Source organism: Ananas comosus, unplaced genomic scaffold (genome assembly GCF_001540865.1).
Source record: "Ananas comosus cultivar F153 unplaced genomic scaffold, ASM154086v1, whole genome shotgun sequence".
Classification (NCBI taxonomy): Eukaryota; Viridiplantae; Streptophyta; class Magnoliopsida; order Poales; family Bromeliaceae; genus Ananas; species Ananas comosus.
Genome location: NW_017893337.1, coordinates 56,098 through 69,406, shown reverse-complemented (window position 1 = coordinate 69,406; position 13,309 = coordinate 56,098). Strand labels below are relative to the sequence as shown.

The following is a 13,309-nucleotide window of genomic DNA, read 5'->3' as shown; positions in this document are numbered from 1 at the left end:
TTTCAGCTTGGCATAAAGCTCCTTTTCCTGAAGTATTTGAAGCACAAGCCTCAAATGTTCCTCGTGATCTGCATCACTTTGGGAGTAAACCAAAATGTCGTTGATGAACACCACGACGAACCTGTCTAGATAAGGCTTAAAAATATAGTTCATTAGATCCATAAAAGCTGCCAGGACATTAGTAAGCCCGAACGGCATAACAGTGAACTCATAATGTCCATATCGTGTTCTAAAAGCCGTCTTCGATATATCCTCGGGCTTGATCTTTAATTGATGGTATCCCGACTGCAAGTCTATCTTGGAATATACATACGAGCCCTGAAGCTGATCAAACAAGTCATCGATCCTCGACAACGGATACTTATTCTTGATCGTGACTTTATTAAGTTCACGATAATCCACACATAGGCGAAGTGATCCGTCCTTCTTTTTGACGAACAAGACTGGTGCTCCCCAAGGCGAGACGCTCGGTCGAATGAAGCCCTTGTCCAACAAGACTAGTGCTCCCCAAGGCGAGATGCTTTGGCTGGCTGAGCTGGAATTCGCTCGCGGACTGGGCCTTCGCTGGCTTGCTCGGTCCGAAATTGCATGATAAGCGGGTAAGCGGACGAACGGGTCGCGGGTCCGCCTTCTCCGCACTATCCATCATCCTGCGGATAGTGGGTTCGCCTTAAGCCTCCACTCCGGAGATCTGCAAATCCGACCCGCAAGGCTTCCATCTTCCCCAAATCCTTAGATCCTGTCGAAACCTCCTTCTCCTTTCGCGTTCCTCCCATTTTCTCCACCGCCGCCGCCGCCGCCCCCGCCCCCACCTGCGACGCCGGCGTCGACCTCAAGCGGGGCATGCTGATGGCGGCGTGAGCCGGCCGCCAAGTCTCCCAGAAGACGCTGTGGGTCTGGGTCGGCTTCTCGCGCTCGCGCCGTCCTTACTCGTCGTCCGCCGGAGTTTCGCCTGAGCGCCCTTCCTGCCGGTTCACTCTGCCGAGCTCGCTCCTTCACCAACTTGCTGCTGCCACTTTTATTCTCCATTTTAACTAGTAAAGTTGCGATTTTTACTACTTTTCTTCTACTAACTACTACTATTGCTTCTCTTCTTCTCCCCGGTTGTTATACTTACCTCCTCTGTTACTACTACTACTACTAGTACTGCTTCAGGTCATTACACTAGCCAATAAAAGTAGGTTAGTTCCCATATGGTTTTATTTGCCACAGTTTACTAGGTTAGTTCCCATCTGGTTTTATAGGCTCCCCCTCTCCCCTCTTTCCGGCCTCCCCTCTTTTTCCCTCGATTCCCTCTTTCGAGTAGTAAATCTAGGGTTTCTCCCCTCCCCACCTTCGAAACAAGCTCCGGTGATGGCGATCACGGCATAGTCGCCGGACATCCTCGGGGAGCGCCATTCCGGCCAGGACATCCGCACCCAGAACGGTACGTGACAGCTTCTCCCAGATCCTCTCCGGTTACTCCGAATTCCTGTGATCTCTCATAGATTAACCCTTCATTTGCGCTTTCCCTCTTGTTTTGATTGTTTTTGGTGTGTTGTAGTGATGGTGTGCCAAGCTGTCGACAACATCGTGAAGTCGTCGCTCGGACCCGTTGGTCTCGACAAGGTATAAGAAGGAAAAGATTTTTATTTTTTACTTCAAATTATTTGATTTAGATTGTGCTTTGCAAATATTGGTGTTTTTAGGGCCTGTGTTGCTTATCTTCAAACAAAAAAAAAAAGCTCAGTTTAAATTTGAAAAAGCAGTTGTTAAGTATTTGGCGAAAAGAAATGACCTTTTAAACCCCGAAAGAAGAAGCCTGGATTCAGAGCTTCCGCGTTTCTGTTGCAGCAGAAAGCAACTGGGGAGTATGTTGATGAAAAAGCTGTTTGGGTCTTTTCAAGTAGCTTCACTCAATAGTGCTTCTGTAGAAGCTCCAGTCAGGCCAAACAAGTTATCAGGATGCCGTAAAATTGCACTTAACGTGGTACAGAGAATGTGTAATAGGGTTAGTTCCCATCTGGTTTTATAGTTTCCCTCAACTAGTCAATATAAGTTACCTATATAGCGATATTTGGGAACTTGTAATGAGTGGGAACAACTAGATTGGATGTGCTTTGTACGGCTTTCGGATCTGCAAAATATATGAAGTTGAGGAATGGTTGTTTTTTAAAATTTTTAAATATTGCAGTGCATAATTTGTTTGGTGTAGTCATAATCTTCAGTCAAACTCAATTGAGATTCCTGACTTGCCAATGCGTTATATGTGTTTGCCCATTGTAGAGTGGCAAACGTACAAATGGACTGATTTGCTGGTGCCCGTATCCATCGAGTTGATAGAAAGGCCTCAAGGATGATGCATGCGGATGCCAAAACTCTAGTCTCCATTATCATATAGTGTTTTCCTTGTACTTTTGTTACATTTGGGATAAATGCTTCTATAGTCAAGATCTGTCGGACATCTTAGAGTACATCTGTTGATCGATTTAAATAGGCTGATGTGGCAACAAAGCGACCTTTCTAGACTAGAGTCCATATGAGTATATGAGGGACTGAGTTTGTAAGGTGCCGAACTTCTGTAATTATGAAGTTGCGGTGGAACGTAATATACCGGATTTCAATATAAAAGTGAAAATAAATAAAAATAGTATGAAATACTATTTTTATTGGATTTAGAGAAGTGAAATATAAATTGGAAATGACCTGTGCCGAAATCGGAGTGAAAACAGAAGATTTAGGATTTTCTGTGAGAAACGGGGCAGATAAATTAGCAGAAAATATACAGTGTCAGAAAATTATGAAAACTGGAGGGTATGTCAGAATTATTTTTATGAGGCTAGATTTAAAGTTTCATGCCATTCTGACACCTGGAATGTCACATCCCGCTATCGCCAATTTGGTCGATTCGGGCCCGTACACAGACGCCGAACGGATAGCACCTCCCCTGTCCGCCCAAGGCTCAACAATTATAGCTGCATGTATAAAGAAAGAAATAATCCCAGGAGAATATTTCAATATACATGACTTGCACGAGGGCAAGCAACAAGCACAAGTGAAAGTAAACTAAACCATTCATACATTGTATCTTAACTACTTTAAATCAAATACCAAGCTTACATAATTATTACATTCATTCTTCCAATATATACATTGCCATTTCTCAAATGAATAATTTACATTTGCTTTCATTGACTATAAATAGATGAAATAAATAAGGTACAACTATACTCAATGGATGTCCACTATCTATGGAACGCTGTCCATACCACGATCCTCGATCACCTCACACGAGCTAGAACCTGCATGGTTAGTGGTGTGAGAACTACTAAAAGTTCCCAGTGGGTTCGCCCGCCGACCTCGCCGACTCACCCACTAGGTCTATTCAGGCATATGTAGGCAAAAGAAGTAAACAGATAGTAACCAACTATAACATGTGAGTACTACAATGCCTGTACAAAGCTAAAAGAAGCAATATATGAAAACTGTAAATACGCATGCATGCTTTTACTGAATTTATCCAATCTTTTGGTTAACCTTTTGGTTAACAATAACTCACCAACGCAATCCCTGATAATCGGGCCCTAAGCTGCCTCCCGACGGGATCGTCTGCTGGACAGATACTTTAGTCCATGGGCAAATACTTTAGCCCATCATGTGACAACCTCCGCAGTGCACTGCTTAGGTGGAGTGACCAGCACCACGCTCAAAACAGACTATGTGAGTATGATCTGATCCTCCTTTAGAGGATTTAACAACAGACAATGTCACACTTTAACTCTAACTAGCTCTTTATGCTAGTTGCAATTTCATTTCTCGATGCTAACCAAATCTCTAGTTAGAATGTCACCAAGTTCACTATTGTTATAGTCCATACATTCATAGGGTTCTATATCCACATTCTAATGTTCACATGTTCTCACTGTTGATAGCAATTCACACTTTCACTTGCACAATGCCAATACCCTATAATGCATGACTACAAATATAAATATGCTCAATGAATTATTATAGACATAAAAGGTGATTCAAAGATTTCGGATAGCACCACCCACCTATAGGGATGCCGAAATACTAAAGCCAATATCCCGGAGCTCACAAGTATCACGTCCTCGCGACTCGATGTACCCGTAGTTAGAACGAAGCGTTTCTCAATTAGCGCGTCGTAGGTCCGTCGAAATACCAATTTAAGCTTCTGAGCACGTTACACCTTCCTTCAAGAAGGAATAAAAGAGATTAAACCTAAGTCACATTCACATCTTTACAAACTTTGCATTTGACTCCAATTCGTATGCATAATGTCATATATACATACCTATAGTTTTCTGTTAGGTTCCCTATGGCAGTTTAGGGTTTTGGAAACTAGACTAACTCCTAACTAACCTCCATTAGGGTAGTAAACATCATCCCTAAGCATTATAAGGTCATATTCTCAGCCACAATTCCATTTTAACCCAAACCACAGCTTATAAATCAACTATACAACCTATAGTTCACTATAGGTTCATACATAGCTTTTATAGGTTTATCCACAACCGCCTCAACCTTTAGAAGCTAATTGATCCATCATTTAACTTCTCTATACAGCAACCATATTATTCTCAAGTAGATATTAATGTTATTCCATCTCAAATTTTATCCCTAACAACTACTCATAATATATATATATATATATATATATATATATACTTGCATATATATATATAGCATAGTGCTAATTTCTATAGGGTTCATGGCAATTGGGGTCTTAGCGCTTAAGAAACTCTTGTTCAGCCCTTTTACATAACAGGGAACATTCTACAAACCTGGGTTTAGGATTAATCCATCTCAAATTCTTATTCCCAACAACCATTCATAAGTATAAATACATATACATGCTTTCCCTAGCATAGTTTCTACGTTGCTAGGTTTATATAGCATCATCCACAAGCTTTAAACCCTAAACTTTATGGTTCAAACTTCCTTAGAACGAGAACATACTCAAATCAGAGTTATCTAACCATTCGATTTCAGCCTTTTTACCCTAACATTTCATTAACATATACATACATTCTATCAACAAGGTTCCATAAGCCTCTTTAAGCCTCTACAAGCTTAATTCACCTAAAAATCTCTCTCAAGGAGCAAATAAACTAAACCCCAGCTGAGAAGTAAACTAATTACCTTAAGTTCGAAGCTTCCAAGGCTGGGTTTCCCACTTCGGTAGCTCCAATAAGACCAAAACACCAAAGCTCATGCCATTTCTCCAACAATTCCTTCACTAGTTTTCTTCTTGGGTTGAGAGAGAAAGAGAGGGAGAATTAGATGAGATGAAAGGCTGTGGAGTGTTGTTCAAGTACCTGGGCAAGTGCTAGACATCTGGGTTAAAGAGATAAGAGCAGAAAATTGCAGCTTAAACCCTTAAAAGACCGAAACTGCATTGCAGTCTAGTAGTTCGCAGTTCAGTCCCTGCAGGTTCGCAAATCAGTCCCTGCAGGTTTACGAATCAGTCCCTGCACTAAACAACAGCTGGCAGCAGCAGTTTTCAGCCCATTTTGCGCGTCTAGTTCGCTTCGAATACTTCTAATCACTTCCTAATTATGCTCATAAACCTCCACAAGTTACCAATTAAGCTTGGGAATAAACCAATTTTATTTTTTTGCATTATCTTGATCAATTTGATCAAGATTAGCAATGTAATCAAAATTCGATGTATTACATTTAGGGTAAATAAACATAGACCCTACCAAAGTAACAGCCTAAGTTAATCTCAAGTTTCATTTCCCATCAATATTTACATTTAATTTCCAATTTATACATATAGGCTGCTAGCTTAGTATAAGTTCTAGTATTAGATAGCATCTACAAGTTTTAGCCTCTAATAGATGCAAATTCCTGTCATAATCATGTTCCAATTCTTCCTTAGGTTAATTACAATAAACTCTAATCAGGAATTAAGATTAATCTACTCTAGGTTTCCTCATGGTAACTACTAACTTTAGCAATTAAGAATCCATAGCTTAATCCTTATTAGGGAAAATAACATAACCCTAATCAAGAAAATATAACAACCTGTTACTATACAATTTCACAAAAGCATATAGAGTAACTCGACTCTTACTAGCCCAAGAACTTCAAAATTAATTAACTTAGAGGCTTTACATCCATTCCTATTCAAAATTAATTAATTTAGAGGCTTTACATCCATTCCTAATAAAGGACTCTATAACCTGCAGGTTAGTTTTCCTAATTCCTAGTTGCCAAAGCTAATACATGATACCTATAGCTCCTTTATACTCTCTACTATCACAGGTTGCTTAAAAATGTATATAGTAAGCCAATCTCAACACTTCAAGAACCTCACAACCCATTAACTTAGGAAATTATATCAATCCCCAACCAAGAAATTACAAGATAACCCACCTTGACTCATGGCCACTCGAGCTCCTCACGGGCTGGAGCTTCAATTTCTTCAAATCTACTAATTTCCACTCAATTTTCCCTATTAATTCTCCTTCTCTTCTTTCTTTTTCCTTTTCTCTTCCTTTCCCTCTCTCTCTCATGCGTACAGGTTGAAGACGAAGAAGATAAGAATGGAGCCTGGCAGCTTAGTGGAAATCCACTAAGCAATGTAACAATTGCCCGTAGGTCCATAAGTCATCAACATTCACACTTCAGTTTAGTTCAGATCTGATACTTTTCGTCGGAGCACTTCTGAATGTTCGTTTTCGCTCAAATTTGACAGTCAGGCTCGGTTTAAGTTAACGAAACGGAAAATATCTTAACTTTTCAGTTTCGACCATTTTTGGTCACCGAAAGCTCTACCGAACTGTAATCTCTAGCAGATAGCAGTCGGATTTTATTTTTCACCTTCCGGGTGTCAGAATGATATGAAACTTTAAGTCTAGCCTAATAAAAATAACTTTGACATATTCTCTAATTTTCATAATTTTCTGACACTGCATTTTCTGCTAAAATATCAGTCCCGTTTCTCACAAAAAATTCTGAATATTCTGTTTTCGTTCCGATTTCAGCACAAGTCGTTTCCGACTTATATTTTACTTCTCTAAATCCAATAAAAATAGTATTTTACACTATTTTTATTTACATCTATTTTTATATTAAAAATTCGGTGTATTACATTCTCCCCCCGTTAACCAAAAGTTTCGTCCGCGAAACTTAGATACATACATACATTCATCCGATCGAACAGCTGAAGATAGGTTTCAACACTTACCAATACACAGAATTATACAATTCTATAATTTCCTCATTCCCACAAGCCCAGAATGCACAACAGATATTATTCCTGAATCACCTCATATAGTACTTTCTACAATTCCCGCTTTAATCTGTCACGTCCCGCTTTAATTGTGCATTCTCTCACATACTTGGCAGCGATATCCATAGGGTTTGATGTATCAAGGACTCTGCTTTCCTCGACATCAACAAATGCCGTACTCAACTGCGAATTTAAAATTTCGCCGGAGCAAAATAATATAATTCAGCCACTATTCTACTCTGCCTTTTTACATAGCTCCGACAGGCATTCCCTTCACACAATCCACAAATGCTCGAACAATCCACTTGTCAGGCCCGTGTTGTCATCAATTATCATCAACAGACGACAATCACTCACTACCAGTAAGTATCATTTCTTTTCCTCAAGGAACAGTACTACTCGTTTCTTCTCACGGTGTGAATCATATAAACATAGCACCAAACCAAAAAGTCCCCAGCACTACCACAACTTTAGCAATTTGAGGGCATAATCCTCCAAACCTCACGTGGCTTTCCACTATACAACAATTTCAAAAAGGATATCTCATTTCCCCAAACACGAACACCTCGTTCCATACTATACCAATTTCTCACAACGAGTCCCCACGAACACCTCGTTCGTGCTTCTACCCTCAACTCCTCATTTGCGCCTAACTTCGGCGATTCCAAATAGGTAAACAGTATAACCGAGCCTCAGCTCCTAAGGTCACTATTCCCGAATTACAATATTACACCCAATACTCGTATTTCGAGACTAATCGACTAGCCCATTTGTCCCCAACAATCATACATCAATTTATAAACCACCGCTCTTACATAGGTTTATCGCCTAAATCGATCGCTATATCACACAGCGTCTCTCGCTCGCAAGCGCAGACTCAATCATCACGAGGCAAAGTCCTCAGTTGAGAGCTCACACAGTTACTCCAATCAAGAGTAATCCAAATTCCAAACCACTTACAAATTTTAAGGGTGGGTCAAATTCACACTCTCAGCGTACTATCGATCACACGGTCTAATACGTGACACATCACGTTACCTATCCAAGCTCGGACTACCGTCCTGACCAATATCTCTGTCCTACCCACAAATATCGAGCCGCTGCTACACATAGCTAACTGCGCCTATCCAAATGGCCCTAGGCCTCACAGCGCACATATGGTCCAGGCACGGATCGTCCGAAAGCACTATCCTCAATCGTCGTCATTCATGAAACGTTCTATCGAGCAATCCACATCACTATCAGCTCCTAAGCACTTAGTGCGAGCCACCAGCCGCACGAGTGATCCATGGCACGCTTCACACCTGGCAACGCTCAAGTGCTACTGCCCAATCCATACTCTATGGACATCTATATTTGAGCGTCCTATACTATCACGTTTCTTACTAAATACCACACACTAGGCAACTCAGCCTATGCCTATGATGCACAAACACAAATTCCCTCAACTTATTTGAGGTACCGCTCGATTAACTCGCCAAAACTAGGCGATCATCTAACCACTCTACAACAACGACGCTATTACCACTACGCGATTCATTGGAACATCGTCCGACTTCTCACACTTTAGGAACGTTTTCTAACGTCTTAACTTGGCTCTAACTATCACCTTTAACACTTAAAGAACCAGTTCACCAGTTTCAGGTATACTCGAGCTCTAACATTGGTTTACTATAAACCATTCACTGGCATCATCTATGCACACTAGGGTATTACATCTACCCAAATCTAGATCTCTATTACATTCTTGTATGTACCACTCGGAGTTCGCATCGCTTCCAGGTATACAATCTTCCTACTGAAGTCAATTTACTGCAACTTCACTTATCCAATAATACACACGGCCTCGCCGGGTGAAAGCTACCACTACCATTCCTCTCAAAAAGTCAGCCAGAAGAACTTTTCGACATTGAAATCGCATCTGCAATTCTCTTCTGGGTGTCGCTTAATGCTCCATTGACCACCCAAACCATACATCAGTCGCTCACCCTCCATTATCAACTAATCAGTTCGCGCTCCCTCCGCGCGAAATATCACCTGACTTCAACCACAAGGTTTGATCTAATACTTCATCCGAGGATAGCGATTTATAAAATGCACAACTTTGACACATTATTTAGTAGTCTTCACCCACCATAACAGTCCAATATCTCACATTGTGTACTAAACACAATTTACTGTGCAGAAAAACTTCTCTACATACTCTTCCACTGAGCAGTCACCCTGCTATAGCATCCAAAGCTTATCCGATAATTCACTTGTCGTTTACTCTTAACAGCATATTCTTTATTCTGTTTCAGATATACAAATCCTTCCAGAGAAAACTTCTCGGGAACCAATCTATAATAGCTCTCATTTTATTTTCTGTGCCACAAAGCGAGGAGCCACATTACCTTACTTCACAGCCCTCTGAAGCTCATCGATCCAATTTGCCAAACGCAAGACAGCCTCCTGTTGACATTGCATCGCAATGACTCATCGCTACCATACTACAACAAACATGACTAACCGACCCCAGAGCTTCGAGTTTCCTCTAAGCTCAGTCAATTTAGGGACTTCACTCATCCCCAAACCACATCGATCTCATTAGAGATCGGCGACACAAAACTAGTAAACGCACAAATACGTGACCAAATTTTGACCCTCCAGGTCAAACACGAGACAACTATCATCAACCCCAACTCAAATCAGGCGAAGATCATACAAGGGAGCCTATTCTCATCACTCGGTTTCATGTTGTATGCATCCAACATGAACTCTCCCTGCTGAGAATAAACTACACCTTGGATTCACCTCTAACATCCTTTGTAGAGGTATATAACATATGACCCAATCGGTTTAATCTTTCGCCACACACTAAGATTCTCGTCTCTCACGAACCTAGATCCTTATGGTTTTCCATCCTAAGGTCCCTAGGTCCATCCTATACTTTCACTTGCATTGCTCTGATACCATTTAATCTGTCACGTCCCGCTATCGCCAATTTGGTCGATTCGGGCCCGTACACAGACGCCGAACGGACAGCACCTCCCCTGTCCGCCCAAGGCTCAACAATTATAGCTGCATGTATAAAGAAAAAAATAATCCCAAGAGAATATTTCAATATACATGACTTGCACGAGGGCAAGCAACAAGCACAAGTGAAAGTAAACTAACTAAACCATTCATACATTGTATCTTAACTACTTTAAATCAAATACCAAGCTTACATAATTATTACATTCATTCTTCCAATATATACATTGTCATTTCTCAAATGAATAATTTACATTTGCTTTCATTGACTATAAATAGATGAAATAAATAAGGTACAACTATACTCAATGGATGTCCACTATCTATGGAACGCTGTCCATATCACGATCCTCGATCACCTCACACGAGCTAGAACCTGCATGGTTAGTGGTGTAAGAACTACTAAAAGTTCCCAGTGGGTTCGGCCGCCGACCTCGCCGACTCACCCACTAGGTCTATTCAAGCATATGTAGGCAAAAGAAGTAAACAGATAGTAACCAACTATAACATGTAAGTACTACAGTGCCTGTACAAAGCTAAAAGAAGCAATATATGAAAACTGTAAATACGCATGCATGCTTTTACTGAATTTATCCAATCTTTTGGTTAACCTTTTGATTAACAATAACTCACCAACGCAATCCCTGATAATCGGGCCCTAAGCTGCATCCCGACGGGATCGTCTGCTGGACAGATACTTTAGTCCATGGGCAAATACTTTAGCCCATCATGTGACAACCTCCGGAGTGCACTGCTTGGGTGGAGCGACCACCACCACGCTCAAAACAGACTATGTGAGTATGATCTGATCCTCCTTTAGAGGATTCAACAACAGACAATGTCACACTTTAACTCTAACTAGCTCTTTATGCTAGTTGCAATTTCATTTCTCGATGCTAACCAAATCTCTAGTTAGAATGTCACCAAGTTCACTATTGTTATAGTCCATACAATCATAGGGTTCTATGTCCACATTCTAATGTTCACATGTTCTCACTGTTGATAGGAATTCACACTTTCACTTGCACAATGCCAATACCCTATAATGCATAACTACAAATATAAATATGCTCAATGAATTATTATAGACATAAAAGGTGATTCAAAGATTTCGGATAGCACCACCCACCTGTAAGGATGCCGAAATACTAAAGCCAATATCCCGGAGCTCACAAGTATCACGTCCTCGCGACTCGATGTACCCGTAGTTAGAACGAAGCGTTTCTCAATTAGCGCGTCGTAGGTCCGTCGAAATACCAATTTAAGCTTCTGAGCACGTTACACCTTCCTTCAAGAAGGAATAAAAGAGATTAAACCTAAGTCACATTCACATCTTTACAAACTTTGCATTTGACTCCAATTCGTATGCATAATGTCATATATACATACCTATAGTTTTCTGTTAGGTTCCCTATGGCAGTTTAGGGTTTTGGAAACTAGACTAACTCCTAACTAACCTCCATTAGGGTAGTAAACATCATCCCTAAGCATTATAAGGTCATATTCTCAGCCACAATTCCATTTTAACCCAAACCACAGCTTATAAATCAACTATACAACCTATAGTTCACTATAGGTTCATACATAGCTTTTATAGGTTTATCCACAACCGCCTCAACCTTTAGAAGCTAATTGATCCATCATTTAACTTCTCTATACAGCAACCATATTATTCTCAAGTAGATATTAATGTTATTCCATCTCAAATTTTATCCCTAACAACTACTCATAATATATATATATATATATATATATATATATATATATATATATATATATATATATATAGAGTCCGGCTACTATGCTATTAATAGCACGAAGAACTTGGTGCTACCAAGTTTTCCGGCGTTAGATCTACCCTTTTGATCATTTTTATCCGTTAGATCATTATATAATTATTTTCTTACTATGCTAGCAGCCTTATGTATAAATTGGAAATTAAATTGTAAGTATTGATGGGAAATGAAACTTGAGATTAACTTTAGGTCTGGTTACTTTGGGTAGGTGTCTATTGTTTATTGTACCGTAAATGTAATACAATCGAATTTTGAGTTAATTGCTAATCTGATCAAAGTTGATTCAAGATAGATGCAAAATGAAATTGGTTTATTCCCGAAGTTAATACTGGTAGCGTTTGTGGAGGTTTGATGAGCGATAATCAGGAAGTGAATTAGATAAGTTCGAAGACGAACTAGAGACGATGCAAATCGGGGCTGAAAACTTGTGCTGCAGCGTTGTTTAGGCTGCGGGACTGATTTGGACCTTATAGGGATTGATTGCCGAACCTGAAGGACCCTCAACTGGCGAACAACTATAGACTGCCAATGCGAGTTCATCGGTATTTATTAGGGTTTAAGCTGCAATTTTAGCTCTTAATCTCTTTACCCAGATGTCTAGACTTGCCACGGTACTTTGAACATACACTTCACAGCCTTTTCATATCATCTAATTTCCCTTCTCTTTCTCTCTCAACCCAAGCAAGAAAACTTTGAAGGATTGTTGGAGAAATGGCATGAGCTTTGGCGCGGGTGTTATTGGTCTTATTGGGGAGCTGCGCCGACCGCTCGCCCCCGGCACGCTCTCGCGCACCGCTCCTCGAATTAGGTAATTAGTTTATTCTCAGTGAGGGTATAGTTTATTTGTCGCGGTTGAGAGAGATTTTAGCGTGAATTAGCTTGTAGAGAGCGTTAAAGGGCTTAGGAAACCTTGTTTGATAGCATATATGTATATGTTAATGAAATGTTAGGGTAAAAGGCTGAAATAGAATGTATAGATAATCTGATTTGAGTGTGCTTTCGTTCTAAGGAAGCGTTGAACCATCAAAGTGTAGGGTTAAAGCTTTGTGGATGATTATGATGCTATATAAACCTGGAAACCCCGCCGGCTAGAAATTATGCTTAGGAAAGCGATGTATATGTATTAATATACTTATTGAATTGTTTGTGGAATAAGCAATTTGAGAATGGCATTAATCCTAACCAGGTTGTGAATGTCCCTGTTTATGTAAAAGCGGTTGAACAAGATTTTTTATCTTTCTACTAAGAGATATGATTT

General features: G+C 40.2%; 1 protein-coding gene and 1 long non-coding RNA gene across 3 annotated transcripts in view; one reads left to right on the top strand and one right to left on the bottom strand.

Moving 5' to 3' along the window:
• The first annotated feature begins 1,548 nt into the window (after positions 1-1,548).
• LOC109705673 (T-complex protein 1 subunit alpha-like) overlaps positions 1,549-13,309 on the top strand; it is a 26,745-nt gene continuing 14,984 nt past the window's right edge. Inside the window, exon 1 of the mRNA XM_020226423.1 lies at positions 1,549-1,608. The gene's annotated coding sequence lies outside the window, so the exon portion shown is untranslated. The remainder of the gene's footprint in view (positions 1,609-13,309) is intronic.
• The window catches only part of LOC109705674, an 11,051-nt gene continuing 803 nt past the window's right edge, over positions 3,062-13,309 (bottom strand). Inside the window, exons 2-5 of one of the 2 annotated variants that reach the window (XR_002214840.1) lie at positions 11,385-11,543; positions 5,143-5,318; positions 4,035-4,193; positions 3,062-3,281 (exon numbers count right to left, since the gene is read on the bottom strand). This is a non-coding gene — a long non-coding RNA (uncharacterized LOC109705674). Of the gene's footprint in view, positions 3,282-4,034; positions 4,194-5,142; positions 5,319-10,445; positions 10,632-11,384; positions 11,544-13,309 lie in introns of those variants that run through there. The other variant, XR_002214839.1, reaches the window with a different exon arrangement.